General features: G+C 39.6%; 1 protein-coding gene across 5 annotated transcripts in view; it reads right to left on the bottom strand.

Annotated features, from left to right (window-relative positions):
• Positions 1–15,692, bottom strand: part of TBL1X (transducin beta like 1 X-linked) — a 2,018,721-nt gene that overhangs the window by 1,526,065 nt on the left and 476,964 nt on the right. For 4 of the 5 annotated variants that reach the window (XM_044072565.1, XM_044072569.1, XM_044072563.1 and 1 more), the window contains exon 2: positions 3,325–3,433. The gene's annotated coding sequence lies outside the window, so the exon portion shown is untranslated. The remainder of the gene's footprint in view (positions 1–3,324; positions 3,434–15,692) is intronic. The other variant, XM_044072564.1, reaches the window with a different exon arrangement.

Genomic DNA, 15,692 nt, shown 5'->3' with positions numbered 1-15,692 from the left:
AGAGTACAATGCACCTTTTGGCATGTACTTGACTAGGCACTTACAACAACTGGATCAACCTCTGAGTTTCCTCACAAAGAAAATGCAGGGTGTTAAAAAACATGTCCTCTGTGGATAGTCTAAAAGCTGTATCCCCTTACTCTGTCTCCTACCGTCTATTAAGGGGTGATCTTCGCCTAACCTACAAGGCACTCACAAATCCAGCCCTGATGGAACTGTTGCACACTCGCAAGATTAACAGCATGAGGGTCACCCAATCCAGGGATCTAAACCTAGTCTGCAATTCAAACAAAACATTCTGGAGGGACAGACGTGTGTCTCAGAGATTACCCTTTCTTTGGAACAGGCTTTCTATCCAAATTAAGTAGAGCCCTTCCCTGGCCACCTTCAAACACAGTTTGGATCAATGGCCTGGGAATCATAAATTCACTGCTGGGGTAGCATATCTGTCCCTTATAGACAGGTACAGTCTGTAAGATACTCAAAGGCATAGGTACAAACCTAATCCATCCTCTAATCCCTAGGGATCATAAATCGGCTAGACTTTTAAGCTTTTAGCCTAGTAATATCCTATGAAACTTATGAACCTAAAAGTATAAGATATAGTCTGTATCAAATCCAGCCATAACCAAATTCACAGGAGCGAGCACAACCAACTCCTACTGTTGTTCCCCAAGTTTGTAGATAAAAATCTTTCTTACTTATAAAATAAATTACACAGCTCTCATACCAAGAAAATGCTTTACACTGCCATAAAGATCTCTTACATCACAACTAACCCAATAACCCTTCTCCCAATTCACATCTTCCAACTTTTTAATCAAATCGTAACAATCAAGAATAAACAAGTCCAAATGTTTAATATCTGGGTAAAGAACATTACTTAGTGCTTGACCCAAAGTAGATAACTGGAAATTATGTATTTTATAAAGGATGATAGAAATGTCCTTTGTTATCTCACTGGAATGCCGAAGGGCCAGGGCACTAGAGGAAACTGAATAAACAATCATGTACATGCATTAAATATTAGCTCTAATACAAAGTCCCTACAAATTACTATAACAAAATAAAACAACTTATTTACCATTCTCTGTGGTACAAGTAAGACTGCACCAGCAAAAAAAGGTAAACTCTCAATCACTGTTATGTCTCCCTCCTTCTGTCTTTAATCCCCTTCAAACCACTCTACAACAGCTACTGTACCACATCAATCTCTTTACCAAATTCTCCCCAAATACCTCAGAGATGGATCTGATAATGCACTCACATTACAAACACCACAATTTGTTCACATGGTGTAAAAAGCTTCTAAAAATTAAATGCCCATAAACTGTAACTATCTCCCATAGAAATCAGGAAAGAAATTTATTCAGTTTTTAAGAAAAATGTTGTGACTCATCTTGAACAAGCATTGAGCCACACCTGCTCCACGACAGAGACTAAGCACATGCCCCAATTTCTCAGTACACTTTCTAGACTTTTGCTAGAGTAACTCTTCAACAGCATGGATACCAGAGCTGTGGCTTGGAGGCATAAAACCCTTACCATGATCCAAGCAAACAGAGTTCAATTAGCACTTGGGTATTTGAGAGATGGCATGGAAAGATGGTTGTGGATAATCTTTGGTGGTGGCTGAGATGGTACATAGCGGGCACTGTCACTATGGGGAATGGTCAGGGGCATTGGTTGAGTTGCCTTGGTGGCTGAACAATACGTCAAAATGTCCCCATGGCACATCTGCCCATGGAGCAATGGTGGTGTAAAGGTGGGGAAAGGAAGAAATGGTTAGGGCATTAAAGGGAGACACTCCTCAGCATCAGAAAGATGCTGAACCACACTACTAACTGTGCTCTCCAGCCCCAAATTTGGGTCAGGTAAGAGCCTTGGATAAGCTACAGGTAAATATGGTAGGTCCACTGAACAAGGAAAGGAGTTAGTGGCAGGCGATAAGTCAAGGAGAGGAGGGGGGGAAAAAAAAGATGCAAGTCAAACTCCTCAACACCCCGAATAACATCAGTTACTACTGTAAATATACATGTTGTGTGTGTGTGTGTATATTATATATATATATATATATATATATATGTATACATATACACACACACACACATATCTATCTATATATATATATATATATACACACACACACACACACACACACACACACACACACACACACACACACACACACACACACAGACACACACAGACAGGTCTACTATACATGAACAAACTTTCAAATGTTCGACTTTCATATGGCCAAGACCATATGATCGAACATTTAAAAGTTCGAACATGAAAAAAAAATTAATAAATAAATAAACGTTTCTAGCAGGAAGGCAAGCCCCCCAAACCCCCCTGCTATTTAAATATACCAACTCCGAGATCGCACTACATTGCGGAAAAAGGAAATCTTCCCATTCCACGCTGTATGAAGATCTCCATTCAGACCGTTCAAACTTTTAAAAGTTCGATCATATGATCTCAGCCATAAGAAAGTCGAGCTTTTAAAAGTTTGATCATCTGACGGGAACCCATATATATATATATACACATATATATATATATATATATATATATATATATATATATATATATATATATATATATATATATAAATCACACACATACACTATACAAATGTAACACTACTTGCCTGCATTTTCTTGCATCTTAGTTCTGCATATTTTTTTTAAATTATAATTAATGCACACATCTTCACAACAATTAAAAAATATAGTCTAGACTACAAGACAGAGATTCTTATAAATAAGGCGCTATGTAAATTCTCAGAGAGATCAAATCAGAACTTTCCACGCTGCACTAATTAATACATAACCTAGTGTACTACCACTAGTAAATCAAAATGTTCAAATCAATACTTTATCAATAATGTACTAAGCAATGTAATATTGTTTTATGTACTACCAAACCTGAACAAATTTTAACACTGTAGTATCGTGAGTCACTTAAAATCATGCAGCCTTGGCGGCTGGGTCATATCTGAAAAGTCCACCTACGTGGTAAACAAATGCAAATAAAAAAAAATCTGTTTAAAAGTATATATGCATATACAGTAAACAAAGTTCATAAGGAGCAAACTATGCATGTTAACACTGAGATCATGAACACAAATACACATATAAACAGACTATTCACTTACAAATATTTTGCTAAACACAAAGCTCTCCAGATTCTGAATTCATCAATGTGACAAGGTAACAATAAAGCTGACATTAAACGCACAAGTGGGTCTTAGCGGACATATCCACCAATGTGTAAATTTCACTGCTCTCAGGTGTAGCAACAATGTAAAACACTTACCTACATTTACAAATGATTTGTACCTTAACGCAATCCCTGGTAGGGACAACTCAGCTGCCATTGGTTTTAAGCGTCATCATAGTTCCTTGTTCTCTTCCACTCTGTAATTCTACAACAGAGATGTAATGGACTATTAAAACAGTTTAAGCATAATGTACAACCATCACATAAGCCAGAAAGAACACAGTGACACTGAAGTAGTGCAAAACAGCATGTTGTGTGAGAAGCCAGATGATTTTATCATACTACCATGTTCTGTAGTAGTTTCAGGCTCTGAATTAACAAGTTAATGCAATCAAGGATCATCAACATGTAGTAAAAGCAACCAAAACACCAGAAAAGAATCTGACTGGGTGGGGCAGAGTGTTGGCTTTTCATACAGTTCAAACAGCAGTTGTAGCCTTTCTTTCCTCTTTGCTATAATAGTCTAAGATGACCTTTGCAGCAGTCATGAGAAAAACAAGTTACAAACACACACACAATTACAGTGCTCAACAACATTTTACTATAAGAGTGAACTTTGTAAATTAATCTTAATAAGTTAACCTGATGGCTCAACATGGGAGCTTCTACAAGAGCCACAAGGTCAACTAGTGGACTGCATGGCAGGAAACCAGTGGAAACAGCAGAAACTGAACAGCTGGCCAGCTTTCTCCTCCTGGCAGAAGATTAGCACTTCTCCAAATCCTGACTGCCCCCACTGGAGACAGCATACTCTACCATAAGCAGACAAACTGTGCAGGAGGTGTTGGTAAAAAACTGAAGTAGGCACATTTGGAAAAGCTCCAAGTTCTGTTTATCAGTGCACATTGCATTCTCTGGGAAAACAGAATGACCATTAGCTATAATTAAAAAATCTCAGTGTCTTATAGTGCAACACCGAGACCCCAACCTACACTGTTCATGCTTCTTATCATGGAACAATGGGTTTAAGGTATGCATTTCATGGGAACATGACTACCCAAGGTCAAGAGAACCAGTCACTGAATCTTCATAGATGAGCTGTATTTCCAAAGATATTCACAAGCCCTTGTGCAAATTACTTTTTCAGCATAACCTCAACCACATCACATTCTTGTCCTATAGTGTTTTCCTTCCCCTGAAACACAAGTTCCACCTGCATTTTTTTTTCACTGCAGTTACTATCTCAGTAAAGACTCCCTTCACTCTCTGCAGTCTTCCAAGTACAGCACAGGATCTTACAATGGCATTCTCCTTCAATGGCTGTGTATCCCTATATCACTTGTTTTCTGCTATGTCTTGTGCAACTAGTTCCGTAGTAAGTGGAAAAAATACTACAGACAGCATCACATGTATGACTTATAGTAGAAACAACTCTGCCTTTCAGGTAAAAATCAGACTGTACTACTACAACCTGCACATTTCAATGTCCAACCAAGTGTGAGATCAAAGTCCTTTTCTTGTACTGGGACTAGGGTACATTGGTGGTGTGATGACATGAGGTAGTGCCAGCTGTGCCAGAGGGAGTAGGATAGTGCATGTGTAACATATGCCAGCATAGCTAGCTGTAGTTTTGTGCAGAATTATATGTCATTTGAATAGCAAACTGATTTGTACAGATGCTTGTGTTAAAAATGCATTTGTAAAGTTGCTTCTGTTAAAAATGCATCAACAGTGGGTCCTGCTGGACAGAAAAGAAATACACATGTATGTTAGACTGTATTGTTGTAACTGATGAAATGTATATATTTTAACAGACAATACTGGAAGGGAAGGGGTTAAGCTCAGCCCAGCTAACCTTAAGAAAAATAGCCTAAAATTAACCGATTTGGTTTAGGCCATAAAGATTTTATCTCACAGGTCTGAATGCTGCCAGGGAATAGCTTGTTAGCTTCTGCAAGAAGGGTAGAAGTGTTGGAATTGTTTTACAGTTTTCAGATGCTGTAATAAACCTTAGCTAAAGTTCTACATGTGCATTGTGACACATCAGTTTCAGATCCTGCCTCAGTTTCTTCTGAGGGGTTAGTGTGGGAACCACAGTCAGGTGACCAGATGTGATGTCATTCAGTAGCCGGCACTGAAATTGTATTTAAATACTAGTGAGAGATGTGAGGTGTGCACTTTGTTTTTGGGACCTGACAAAGACACTCATCCACTTTCATCTTGCCTTGCTTTAGCAAGTAACTAGGGGACAGTAATTCTTCAGCCAGTTAGGAAAATACAGTGGGATTATCTAAATGTATTTTTTTCTGCATCTGTCAGAGTCTTTTCATCAGTGTTGTTTTTTTCTATATTTCCTGTGATTGAAACTATGGTGCTTATTGTAAACAGATATTAAGTATTTTCAAGTTTTTTATTATTATTTATTATTAACTATATCCAAGCCTTTCATTGTGGCTGGTCTTTTAGAAAATATTTAACTTTTGAGAGTACTGCATCTATTTAGTAGCACTGTGGCTCCACGTTCCTGAAAGTCTTGCTGCTTGGTTAACACTAACATTTATGTAAGCATTAATTTTACCAAGTGTAATTGGGTACCCTTGTAAGAGCCTTAAAGTAGCTGGCTTTGGGTGTTCTGGTGGCAGTGAATCTACCTTATAGTCTGGATGGAGGTGTCAGAGTGGTAAGCTGTGCCAGCCTTTCTCAGGTGTGTGTGCATGTCAGCTACTTTAAACAGGGACACAAGAGTACTGATTTCACAGAGGATGGTGGAGGACTTGCCTTGGAACACCCAGCTAAGGACTCAGCTCTGTACTGGTCAGTGGAGAGTCTTGTTTGGGGCCTGGAGAGGAAGCCCAGCCCCAGGACTGGAGTGTGCACTTCCTGTGTGCTCTTAAGGGAAATTGTACTTGGTGCAGAGAGCCTCATATGAAAATACTATAAGTGTCTATTTTTCTTTTTCACAGTGAACGTTCCCCACTGTTGTTAGTGGTGAGGACTGAGGCTCCTTGATAAATGGCCCAGAGGAGGGACGTCACAGGTGGCTTAACTTCTTAAGCACTTTAATGGAATATGACAAGCCACCCATCTCTGACACTGACAGTACAAGATCATATGTAATCCCAAGAAAAGTGACAGCTGCTTAGGAAAGTAAGAAATCAGATGCCCATCAGTGCAGCTCTTCTCCAGGTGATAAATGTACATAAGGTTTCAATTGTGGAAACAGTAATTTCGTGCCATATGTTACCTAGCTAACTTTGGCAGATGTCTATATAACGTACAGCTCGGTAAGTTACTGGCCACAGAAGAAAAATCCAGGTACTTGGGTCAGAGAGATAGGCATTCAGGAGTAGCATTTATAAAGGTATTTTAAAAGTCGATGTACCGATAAGGTACCCCATGATTATTATTATTTCAGAATGGGCCATATATACTGTTACCTTTTACTACTAATGTACCACATTTCATTTTTTTTTTTTATTCTGCTTCTACTTCTACTATTATTTTTGGGGCACCATTAAAGAACCAGCTCTATGGTCATCAGATTTATCAGCTCATATTTTGTGTGGTACTGTATCACATGCTTTGCCAAAGTCTAAGTAAGGATCCACCTTTGTTTATCACTCAACTAAAGACCTGCATTACATTTGACCAGTAAAGATATTCAAAGTGTGAATCTACACTAGCTGCCTTGGAATTAGAGTCCCACTGACTTCTAAAAATTCCATAAATTCTTTATAACAATTTTCCTTCACACTGAGCTCAAACTGACAAGTTGGCAATTTTCTGCCTATTCCTTGCTACTACTTGAACTACGCATGTCCTGTTCTAGACCTTAAGCATTTTGTCCTACTTTATGAATGGCCAATTAGCTCTGCCTGCTAATCTCCAAGAACCCCCCACTACATCATGCACCATCTGTTTAAGGTCTTTCACAACATCTGCATCCAAGAAAAGTCCAGCGTTCTACCACATACTTGGGGCCCTTTGATGGACTACCTTAGAAACCATTTATTTTCCTTCTGGAATATATCAATTAAGTTATTTCCATGTCTTTTTATCAGCACTCGGAACATCCACCATACAAGGCTCAGAAGCTTCATTTGTGTGTGTGTGTGTGTGTGTGTGTGTGTGTGTGTGTGTGTGTGTGTGTGTGTGTGTGTGTGTGTGTGTGCGTGCGTGTGTGTGTGTGTGTGTCTTTGTTCTTTTACCTCTAGCGGTACTGCCCTTAATTGAACCAGCAATGCTGTCTCGGTTTTAGTGCTGTCACAGCATACAAGATGTATCAAAGGAAACATGGGCAGCTCCATGGCATACAGGGATGGAGTCCTGCCTGTGGCCTAGACAATCAGAATCTGATTAATAGCTAGAATGCAGGAGGAGCCATGTTGGGGGGGTCTAAGTGACTTATGTTAGCTTATACGTCCTGCACAGGGGCACTGAAGGTCTCATCTCATTGAAGCAAGGGCATGCACTGGTGGAGACCGGACATAGTCTCTTAGTGGGCAGTCTTCATTTGTAGCTGGGGTTGGGAGTCTGTGTAACTGAAGGGGATGCCTGTGAGAGTGTTCATGTTCTACCCGGTTAGGGCTGTCCTTCCACTTCATTTCAAAAATTCCTGCCACTGCCCAAGCATAATATGCCTGCCTCCCAACTATTTCCCTCTGTAAAGGAGATGCTGTAGCTCATCATATGAAAGGTCATTAAAGGCTGCTCTCTCTTCCTAAACAGGTGGCACCCACCTGTGTACAGTGTTACAGCAATATTTTGCCACACCTTTCCATTCAACTTTGAGGAGAGCAAAGCAATAGACTAATGGGAGACAAACAGAAGATGCAACTATGATTCCTGTTCTACCCCCCCCCCCCCCAAAAAAAAGTTCTGGATGGAAATCAATGACCAGCAACACTCACTCCCATACCTATTAATAGTCATTCCCACTCCAAAAAACAAGGTATAAGTGCAGTGAGCTATATGAAAAAGCAAAGGTGAAGTGGGGTTCAGGTCTAGTATACAGATAGTTTTACAAAGGCTGTCAGCAAATCTCCCACCTTTCTAGTCTGCTAAAGAAATAAGAGGGTCCCTAAATCTCTACACTCAAACTACTAGTCATGTCCTTCTCCAAGCTTCTGTATGTTTTGCCCTTGGTATTAAAATCTAGATTAAGCACCTCTAAAAACTCAACCTTTCAAGCACCCAAAACGTATTTCGTTATATCTGGAAAACAGACGTTGCGCACTTATCACTTCCCAGAACTACATCCCATAACCAGAATTCAGACTCCAGAAAAAAAACTCTGGGGTAAAAATTACTTCGCTCAATCATTTCAAAACGTGAGAAAAACAGGTCCGCTGGTCCAATTGCAAAGATTTTACTGGCCACTAAGACACCTGGATTTCATAATCCTATGTTGACATGTTCTACTTCCCTTACTGGTATAAAGATTATTTTTGAAGGATGACTGTCTACTATGTATAAATAAATAAATAATGCACTGTGTAGTATACCAGTCATATTTTAAAGATACTATTCATTAGGTTCCCTTATGTTAAGTTAGTTAATTTCCAAAACTGATAAGCTTCTTATATGCAAAGGTTTAGGAAGCTCAGTTTTCTCAGCTAACACAAGAAGTGGTTTGTAACCACTTCCATCTATTTACCTAGGTGGGACAAACTATTTATGCTTTTGCTGACAGGGTTTGCTTACTAGGTGTATGGCTTTTGTCAGAGAAGACCTGAAGTGTTACTTATACGACCAGGGGAGATTTTGGCTACAGCTCTGGAGAGATCCCCTTACTCTTTTCCGTTCATGTGAGCATCTCTAGTGTAAAGGTTGCTGGAAGGCAAGCATGAACACGCAGGGGGAAGGTGATCCAAACACTATGGATGCTGAGATGAAAGAATTGCTTTACCTATTTAAATCAACAATGTTGCACTTGAAATGCAAGGAATTAATGATTACAAAAGTGGTAGAAGACATACTGGATGGTGCCATCTTTGGGAGGCTGAAAAAGAACCAAGGGGTGGGTTCAGAAATGGTGTTCCCAAACTGAGGGAAATGTGCACAATGGGACTGTAAATGGCACAGAATATGTAAAATATAATGAACTGTTGCAGAAGGAAGAGCCAGAGAATTTATAGAAAACTGAGTGAAACTGCAAGGGATAGCAATTTCATAACAGGTGAAGTGGCTAAACAAAACAAAGTGGTTAAAAGAAAATGCACTGTGGTTGCTAGTGCGTGGGTAGGACATGAAGCAGAAAGAAATCAAGTTAAAATACAGCCAATTCAGAGACTGCAGGAAATAATTTTTACTATGATGGATACTGATCGTAGTTAACAAGTGTTAACTGTGAAACATGATTTTTCTCCTTTGGGTTTAAAGTGCAAGACTTATGGGTGCTGATTCATTTGGGTGTAAAAGGTGTTTATGAGGTAACATTTGAAATTTCTGTTAGCTGAAAGACCTGTGATTTTGTTTGAAAACAAAAATACTGAATTCCAGGGAGTAATTATAGTTTACATTGAACAAATTTCAAAATAAAAAATACAATAAAAAAAGTTCAATTTAGAATAGCAGAAATTTAAAAATGATAGCGAAATATTTTGCAAATCAATGCCATGAAGTGACACATCTTTGCCGGATGAAAGATAATTATGGACTGGGACATTTGAAGTTCTGGTAATGCTGGAAGTGCTGAGTGATGAAATGTTTCTCATACAGAATGTGGTGACAATTAATGAACAAAGAGGGACTACATTTTACTGTAGTCAATCTAATTCATGTTATTTTTGTGACTCACTTGAGCATCTAGTTAATGAATGTTAGAAGCAAGTAGTGTGTGTCACAATTTGGAGAGAGAGGAAAACAGTAAAACAATATAAAATGAAATGTACTAGATGTAATAAGGAGGAGATCCATTTATGGGGGACTTGTAATGTATTTAGAGTAGTTACAGAACAAGAAAATAATAACCATGGGGAAAAATAAAATGTAGCTGAAAATGATGGACAGGGAAAGGCATACAAAAAAGTGTACCAAGGATGGTGAAGGAAAAAAGGAAATGACCAACACAGTGCAAGACAAAAACAGCCATGAGAAATGACAAATAAGAGGAAGAGGGGAGTGAAGACGTTGAAGGGGATGGAAAGAGGGAAATAATTATAGGAGATTGGGTATTGCAGAGAAGCAGAAAGCTCAAGATGATAGAAGTAAGCCTAAACATAAAATAAAGGAGGGTACAGTATAAATGTGCTACTTGTAAAAATAAATGTTATTACAAATGATGAAATTATTTAAGGAGAATGGGTGTTTTAAATGGGGGTTAGAAAGAGTAACAGCAGATGTTATACATTTACTGGATATGAGATTATAAACAAAAAGAAACAGTGGGGGAAAGAGGCAAGAGACAGACTTCAAGGTAGGAAAATATTCAAGAGTTGCAGTATTAGTAAAAAAAAAAAAAAATAAAGAAGCAAACATTTTAGATATGATGGAAAGGTGGAAGGTTAATTACTTAGGTTCATAGGTGTGTACTAGGCTAATGGCCCTGGAGCCTTTACAAGCCTAGTCCATAGGATTACCATGGCATTGTGCCACCCAACCTTGGTTCTCAGTGCCTCTGTCGAGTAGAGCCACTGGAGTGATCCCCGGGGTGAAATTTCTACTTCCCATCCACTCATCAAGATTCCTCTTGAAGAGGGCCAGTGAGGTGCTCTGTTTGACATGTATGGGAAGTCTATTCCATAGCATGGGCAGTCTTTGGGTTATGAACTTGTGTGGTAAAGAGGTTGATGTCTCTGGAGCGTGTGGTGCGGAGGGATTGGGATTTTCTTTAGATGTAGCCATTTCTAACAGAGCCAGGTCAGGCATGGCTTTATAAGTCAAGCAGAGATCACCTCTCAGTAGGTGATATGAAACAGAGAATAGTTGGGGTTTTTTGAGTCTGTCCATATAGGACAAGTGTTTAAGGCCTAGGATCCTCTTTGTGAGGTACTTTTGTGCCCTCTCCAGTTGTTGCAGGTGTGTAGTGAGGTACATGTCAAATGGGGTATTGTACTCGATGATTGGCCTAATGAGGGAAGAGTAAAGGGAGACAATGACCTCTTTCTTCCTGGATGCAAAACCCTTAGTAATGAGATGTGCCACATAGGACTTTCTGACCACAGTGGCAATGTGGTGGTCAAAAGGGAGGTTGCTGTCAACCTGTGTTCCCAGATCCCTTATAACGCCTTCTGTGTTTAGTGGACTACCATCGATGTGGTAATTCAGGGGAACCAGGTTTTTCTCAAAGGGGATGACAACATTTCTTGGCATTGAGCTTAAGGCCATGGTTCCGACACCAGTCGTTGGTCTCAGTGAGGCCTTTCTGTAGGATATCAACATCACTTGGGGAGTTAATAGCAGCTCCCAACTTGCAATCATCTGCGAACTTTGTTAGCCAGAGTCCCTTCGTGTTGGCCTGGACTTCAGAGAAGTAGATACCAATCAGGAGAGGACCTAGGACTGAACCCTGTGGGACTCTACTCGTGACTGGTCGGCAGTCTGACTTGCAGTCAGCTACTTTCACACTGTGGTTTCTATCTGTGAGCCAGTTTGCAATCCACCTAGTGATATAGGGGCTGATGCCAAGCTTAGTGAGTTTTTCTATTCTTCCTGAGTGGGGAATAGTATCAAAGGCCTTGGCCAGATCAAGGTAGGCTGTATGAACCCACCTTGCCTTCATCCACAATTCTGGATGCTGACTCAAAGAAGTCGACCAGGTTGAGCAGGCATGACCTACCCTTCACAAAACCAAACTGTGCGGGATCCAGAGTTTGGAGATTCCCTATATCCTTGTTTATTAGACCCATTATGATGCATTCCATAGCTTTGCATATCAGACTTGTCAGGCTAATGGGGTCCGCAGTCGCTCCTCCTTTGTGGAGAGGGATGACTGTAGCAGTGAGCCATTTGGTAGGGACAAAGCCTGAGGTGAGGCTGTGATTGAACAAGGCACATAGGTGAGGTGCCAGTTCACTCTGTAGTTCATGAGAACACAGCCAGGGATATTGTCAGGTCCCATTCTTGGCCTTGTAAAGTGCTGTTTTAATCTGTGCAGCAGTAATACTGGGTGCCTGGCAATCTACTTGTATTGTGATTGGTCCTTTGGTGGGGAAGAGAGGGGTAAAGTTGGCACTGAATCTGTTGGCCAGTATATTGGCAATATCTGCTGGCTCTGTATAGGTGGTACCATTGTGCAATAGCTCAGACAAAATCTGAGTATTGCTGTGGAGATTCTTTACATAATTATAGAATCTTTACATAATTATAGAAGGCCTTGTGGTTGTCTTTACTATCTGCTGCCATTCTGTTTTCATAGCTAGCTTTAGAGGATTTGATAAGGGATCTCAACTTTTTCTTGAGGCTGATAAGGGAGTTTGTCCAGTCTTGGGACTTCACCTTATTCTGTATCAGTTTCTTCATTCTGTTGTAGAGTTTGTTTATGGCAGGGGACCACCAGATAGGTTTCCTTTTTTGGAGGAGAGCATCTTGGTTCTATTGGGTATGGCGAGATCCATGCATTTGTGTATGTTCGTACAGTGAATTGGTGTATGATTCGTCGGTCATGCAGCTATTCTCCATTTGCAAGGGTGCCGTGAAGTTAGCCACCTCTGTTTTTAGGAACCCAAAGTTAGCTTTGGAGAGGTTTTTCATGGTGGTTACCTTTGCGGGGGGGGGGGGGGGATTTCCAAGGTGATTTTTTGTGGTCAGATCTAACCAGGGAGGAGTTGACTACTGGTGTAGAGCAACTGTCGCCCATGTTAGTAATGACCAGGTCAAGGATGCTGCTACCTCTAAGTGGGGGTAAGAATGAGCTGGTCCAGGGCATTGAAATTAATGAATTCCAGGAAACGTTGGGAAAGTGTATTGGTACATGAGTAGTTTTCCCAGTTAATGGAGGGGTAGTTGAAGTTGCCCAGTATGACAGTGTTAGGTTGGACCCTAAAATTCTCCAGGGTGCTTAGGAACATGGAGTGCGAGTCTTGGGACATGGTTGGGGACCTATAGCAGGCTACGACCTGAATCGCTGTCTTGCCCAATGTTAGCTGCACCTGAAGTATCTCTGATGTGTTATGTTGGGCTACCAGTCTGGAGGTGTCTGCATGCTTTATGAATAAAGAAACACCACCACCTTTGGAACTTTGGTCCAAGTTCTGGGGCCGAAAGGTGTGGAATGAGTTATAGCCTGGTAGTGTAGGTGTGCTTTCTGCTGCCTTGTACCAGGTCTCTGTTACAGCACAAATGTCGATGTTCTCCATTTTGAGGAGTGCTTCGAGCGAGTGAATTTTGAGATTTAGACTTATAGCATTGAGCAGCATGACCCTCAGATTGCATCTGTCTGTAGCTGTTTTGGTGGTAATTTGGTCTTTGGAACACCATCTAAAAAAGGCACTATAGGGGTAGCAAGAGCCTTGGCCAGCATCCGGAAGCCCAGGGGTGACAAATGCCAGCCATCTCTGGCAAAACATCGAGGTCTGTTGATCATGTCATCCCAGGCAGACAGATACTGGATCCCCTTTAGATATGAAATGTAGTATCATGCATATTATTGAATTATATGCACCAACAAAAACAACAGAGAGGGGTGCAATTCTTTGAATGTTTGAAAACTGTTTTCATTACAAAGATAGCTATTATTGTAAATGACTTCAGCAGTGCTTAAGGAAAAAGGGAAAACAGTTGTACATAAAACGATAAAAGATTATAAAATATAGAAATTTAGCTTTAACAAAGGAACAGTTCACTTAAAAAAAAAAAAAAAAAAAAAGGAACAAAAGGACTAAAACAGATTATGTCACATATTCATAAAGGATGGAGGTTAAAGCTGCAAGGAAAACAGAAAGTTTTTCAGCTGGCATGGGTATCAGGGTTAACTCTGGTGGAAAAACAAAAAAGAAACAGAATAAAGGCAGGAAAGGGCAACATAAAAGGATAACAAAATGTGTTGTAAAATCCCTGAAATTAATAGTGTGGAATGGTTATAGAAGGATCATGGTAGCATGTAGCACTTTTATGTACAATGGGACCAATGATAAGTACTGTTTAAAGAAAAGTTTAAAAGTGATAATTTAATGATGGAAAAAGTTGAATATTACAGGAAAGGAGAAATCCATTAATGGTAGATAATTTAAAAATTTGTTATAGTAGAATAAAAGTAATGCTTAGCAAGAAAAATAAATAAACTCACTATAAAATAAGGGTAAGTGAGATATTAAGAAGACAATGTTACAGTCTAAAAAGAAGAAAAAGAAGCAACCCTTTTTCAAAAAGATTATGCAGTATTCTGAAGATTATATGGGAAACAAAACTGAAGGTGTTCTATGCGTCACGTAGAGAAACAACAAGACACTGAAGTAGGAATCGAATGGATGGAATGTTAAAAATGAAACAAGAAAAAAAAAAACATTTTGGCAGAAAAGATTACAAAGCATTTTAAAGACGGCAAGGATAGAAAGTTCACCAGGGCCTTCTAGGACTAATTACAACTTTTAATGGATATGAAAGACTAAGGAATTTTTTTTAAAGGAAAATTGTTTTTGAGATTCTTAATAGTTGCATAAAGGTACTAGAAAACATTATCTACAAGAATAATAAAGCTTCTATAGAAGAGAATGAAAGAGGGGAGTTAAAAAAAATATAAAACCAATTAAAAATAAAATAACTAAATAAAATTAAAACAATAATAAAACAATTATCATTTGTTGACTGGGTTAGTCCCACTAGACTAGTGGCCGCATTTCAAGAAAGACCTAAGGTGGCATTTATACTGCTAGGGGAAAATTTGGCCTGGGCATGAGGGAACTTCCCCTACTCTTGGTAGTCGGGGGAAGGATTTGCGTGTTACACATCCTGACTTCCTGTTTCCTGTCCAGGCACGGAGGCAACCAGGAGGAACAGGGAGAAAATATGGCCGACTCAGCCTTGGCTGAAAACGAAGCTGAAATGGTAGAATTGTTACCAGAAGTTTTTTCTGATGATGTGGGTACAGAAAAAACAGTGATATTGGAAGAAAAAGAGCATGCAGCTGTAACAGAGATGGATTCAAAAGAAAACTTTCAGAGGAGATTACTGGAGAGAGAGACAGTTACCTCCAAGAAATCCATAATTATAACCCTAATCGGGAGGGTTGCAGGATGTTTATGTGGAAGAAATGGTAAACCAAAGTGAACCAGAAAGTGGAGCAGCAATTTCATGGAGTGACAGCATAGAGAAAATAGAAAAAGAAGAGACTGTGCCAGAAAAAGTTCAAGAGACAAAAACTTATGCACAAACTGTGAGTGAACGAGCAAAGAAGAAAGAAGAATTAAAAGAAACAAAAAAGAAGTATACAGTACGTGTGAGTTGTAAAAAAGAAGAAAGTCTGGGACTCTGTCACAGCACCTCTGGATATCGAAGCAAAAGCGGTAACAGCATTTATTTTAATT

Source organism: Protopterus annectens, chromosome 5.part0, assembly GCF_019279795.1.
Source record: "Protopterus annectens isolate FY-2018-M chromosome 5.part0, PAN1.0, whole genome shotgun sequence".
Taxonomy (NCBI): domain Eukaryota; kingdom Metazoa; phylum Chordata; order Ceratodontiformes; family Protopteridae; genus Protopterus; species Protopterus annectens.
This window is presented reverse-complemented; position numbering and strand designations above follow the sequence as displayed.